Consider the following 4,189-nt stretch of genomic DNA (forward strand, 5'->3'; position numbering starts at 1 on the left):
GGAGGATGGGTCATGGTGCAGAGTTCTGACAAAATGTGGTCCACTGGAGGAGGGAATGACAAACCACTTTAGTATTCTTGCTTGAGAACCCTATAAACAGTATCAAAAGGCAAAAAGATAGGATACTGAAAGATGAACTCCCCAGGTCAGTAGGTGCCCAATACGCTACTGGAGATTAGTGGAGAAATAACTCCAGAAAGAATGAAGAGTCAGAGCTAAAGCAAAAACAACAACCAGTTGTGGATGTTACTGGTGATGGAAGTAATGTCTGATGCTGTAAAGAGCAATATTGTATGGGAACCTGGAATGTTACATCCATGAATCAAGGCAAATTGCATGTAATCAAACAGGAGATGGCAAGGGTGAACATCGACATTTTAGGAATCAGCAAACTAAAATGGACTGGAATGGGTGAATTTAACTCAGGTAGCCATTATATCTACTACTGTGGGCAAGAATCCCTTAGAAGACATGGAGTAGCCATCATAGTCAACAAAAGAGTCTGAAATGCAGTACTTGGATGCAATCTCAAAAAGGCAGACCATTCAATATCAATATCACAGTAATCCAAGTCTATGCCCTGACTAGTAATGCTGAAGAAGCTGAAGTTGAACTGTGCTATGAAGACCTATAAGACCTTCTAGAACCCACCCCCCACAAAAAAAGATGTATTTTTCATTATAGGGGGCTGGAATGCAAAAGTAGGAAATCAAGAAATACCTGGAGTAACAGGCAAATTTTGCCTTGGAGTACAGAAAGAAGCAGGGAGAAGGCTAATAGAGTTTTGCCAAGAGGATGCACTGGTCATAGCAAACACACTGGTCATAGAAAACACCCTCTTCCAACAACACAAGAAAAGACTCAACACATGGGCATCACCAGATGGTCAATACCAAAATCAGATTGGTTATATTCTTTGCAGCCAACAATGGAGACACTCTATACAGTTAGGAAAAACAAGACTGGGAGCTGACTGTGGCTCAGATCATGAACTCCTTATTGCCAAATTCAGACTTATATTGAAGAAAGTAGGGAAAACCAGTAATCCATTCAGGTATGACCTAAATCAAATCCCTTAGAAGTGACAAATAGATTCAAGGGATTATATCTGTTACAGTGCCTGAAGAAATATGAATGGGGGTTCATGACATTGTACAGGAGGCAGTGATCAAGACCATTCCCAAGAAAAAGAAATTCAAAAAGGCAAAAGTTATATAAACTCCATGCAATAGTAAGCATGTACTACTGATCATTAGAGGGCTTCCCTGATAGCTCAGTTGGTAAATAATCCACCTGCAGTGCAGGAGACCTTGGTTCGATTCCTGGGTTGGGAAGATCCCTGTAGAAGGGATAGGCTATCCACTCCTGTATCCTTGGGTTTCCCTTGTGGCTCAGCTTGTAAAGAATCTGCCCACAATGCAGGAAATGTGGGTTCGATTCCCGGGTTGCGAAGATCCCCTGGAGAAGGGATAACGCTACCCATTCTAGTATTCAGGCCTGGAGAATTCCATGGACTATACAGGGTTGCAGAGAGTCGGATATGACTGAGCAACTTTAGCTTTCACTTTCTTTCACTGATCATTAAGGCAGAGGTACATTGTTTTAGCTATTGCTCAAAGACATACCATGGGAAGTGGTTACATTCTCATTTTGTAAATTAAAAATATTAAAGTCCATTCAGAGTAATCAGGTACATTGTGCACATTAGTCAGCACACAAGGGAACAATGAAAGTTCAAACCCAAACCTACTGATTCTTCAAATTGATGTTAAGGTCTCCAATATGAATGAGAGGTTAGGTGTAGTTGGTATAAATTGCTGCGAACAATTTTAGGAAAGATAATTTAACACCTGATACAGAAGAACAAGGGATTGAGAAAAACTCAAGTCATGGGACCTTCTGGAGTGATCAGTGCCAGCTGAGCTAACGACACTCATTCCAAGGTAGTCCCTCTCTCTGTCTCTCTCTGACTGTACCTCTCTCCTTCCTTAACTATATATGAGACTTGGCTGCTCCAAGTGATTTTTAGAAATATTACTATGAAATACACTCCATTATTTTTATGTATCCTGACCAGGGTCAGTAAAACCTCCACTAACAACTCCCTTGGGCTCATATGTGTGTGTGCTCAGTCACTTCAGTCATGTCTAATTCTTTGCCATCCAATGGACTGTAGCCCACCAGGCTCCTCTGTCCATGGGATTCTCCAGGCAAGAAGACTGGAGTAGCTTGCCGCGTCCTCCTCCAGGGGATCTTCCTGACCTAGGGATTGAATCTGTATCTCTTATGTCTCCAGCATTTGCAGACAGGTTCTTTACCACTAGGGCCACCTGAGAAGCCCCCTTGGGCTCATAATGACCCATATTCCTCTTGAAGCCTGTACAGCAAGGCCACAGTAGTGTCATGAAGGATCGTGCATTTGATTTCCCTTGTTCTAATTGACCCTGTGTGTGTGTCACATCCAGCTCTTTGCGATCCCATGGACACTAGCCCGCTAATTTCCTCTGTCTATGGAAGTCTCTAGGCAAGAATACTGGAGTACGTTGCCATTCCCTTCTCCAAAGGATCTCCCTGATCCAGGGATTGAACCCATGTCTCTGACCTCTTCTGCACTGGCAGGCAGGTTATTTAACACTAGTACTGCCTGACCTGGTTTCCCTTAAATCTGCTGAGCATCAGTCTTACCAACTTTAAATGTATTATACTACTACCTATTTCACAAGATTGTTGTAAGAATTTAAAAAGATAATATTGATGAAACAAATAGCTCAGAAGCTATGTTTAATAAAATGTTCATGAAGCTTTCATATTTAATACAGCTTTTTCCTATTTGTCTACAATTCTTTCCAACGACTGACATTTCTTTGACACATACTTCAGGACAACGCCAAAAACACTAGAATTTTTGCTGAAAGATCTCTTGCCCTGGTGACAACATGTCAACTTTTTATTATGTACAATGTGCTTACTTTATTCATATTCTCTGTCTTTAGTAGACCTATAGGCACATTAAAATCACTGAGTCTTTTCCTTTAGAATTAGTTGTAATGTTTTTCATTGTGTCTTTCAGTGTTTTAACACAAATAACTTTATAGTACAGGCCCACATCCTCCAATTTTTTAGGCCCACCACATCCAGAGAATAAGGAGGGCTCAAAAATGGTTTACCCTCATTTTCCAAAGCTCATTTCCCAAAACCATGATATTGAGCATGCATTGAAATTATGTATTTCATTTCTTATTAGATAATGACCTTTTTGTCCTTCTTTCTTCTCCAGCATCCATTCTGGATGAAGAAATCTTATCTTGTCCGGTGCTTTTACAGTTAAAGTGGATGGATTCAGTACAGATCGTCCAAGTCATTTTATCTTTACTTACAAAGGAAGCCTACTGGGTGATGGAACGGTGCTTTATAACACTGGCAGTGCACTTCATTTGTAGTTATTAAACACTCAGCAGGCTTCCCACCACACTGACATTTGTTCCTCAGTCAAGGCTCCTGTTTGACATGGTCCCACTGTGTAAGGTGCCATTTACTGAAAATGAGAATTCAGCTTGGATAATTAATAAATGTCATGATGCTTTCAAACAAATGCATAACTTGTTATAGGAGAAATAAAATGCACAATCCAAGGACAAACAACAGGAACTCTCTAGTTTGGCTTATTAAAGTTTATAAAAGCTTAAGTGGACATCTGGCCCTGTCTGTTTCTGAGGACAAGAAGCCACTCTGAAAAATACCTAAAGGATGGCGAGATGGTATGAATTTGGGCTAGCATACCAAGGAACATGAACTTGCAGGTTACTAGAGTACACGTTTTACACTGATAAAAACCTCTACCTCTGACTTACTGATAAAAACATGTGCCTTTGGTCATGTTACTCAACCTCTGTAATTATCTATTCTTACATCTGTAAAATGGGTATAGAAATGCATTCAGTCTTCCCCAAAGTGTAGCTAGCAAACCAATGGTGGAGCAAGAGCTTATTTTAGGAGACATGTTAATAAAATTTTCTAAATTTTCTATATTAATTTTATCTTAAGCAGAATTTAAAAATAATATGAATAGCTATATCATACCCATTCTTTCAAGGATAATATTTCCCAGGAGGAAGCTAAAGTAAAAATATTAAATCTGCATGATTTTTAAAAAAATATACTAAGTAAATAATAATAAAAATGATTGAGA

The sequence above is a fragment of the Bison bison genome, unplaced genomic scaffold (genome assembly GCF_000754665.1).
Source record: "Bison bison bison isolate TAMUID 2011002044 unplaced genomic scaffold, Bison_UMD1.0 scf7180017864310, whole genome shotgun sequence".
Taxonomy (NCBI): Eukaryota; Metazoa; Chordata; class Mammalia; order Artiodactyla; family Bovidae; genus Bison; species Bison bison.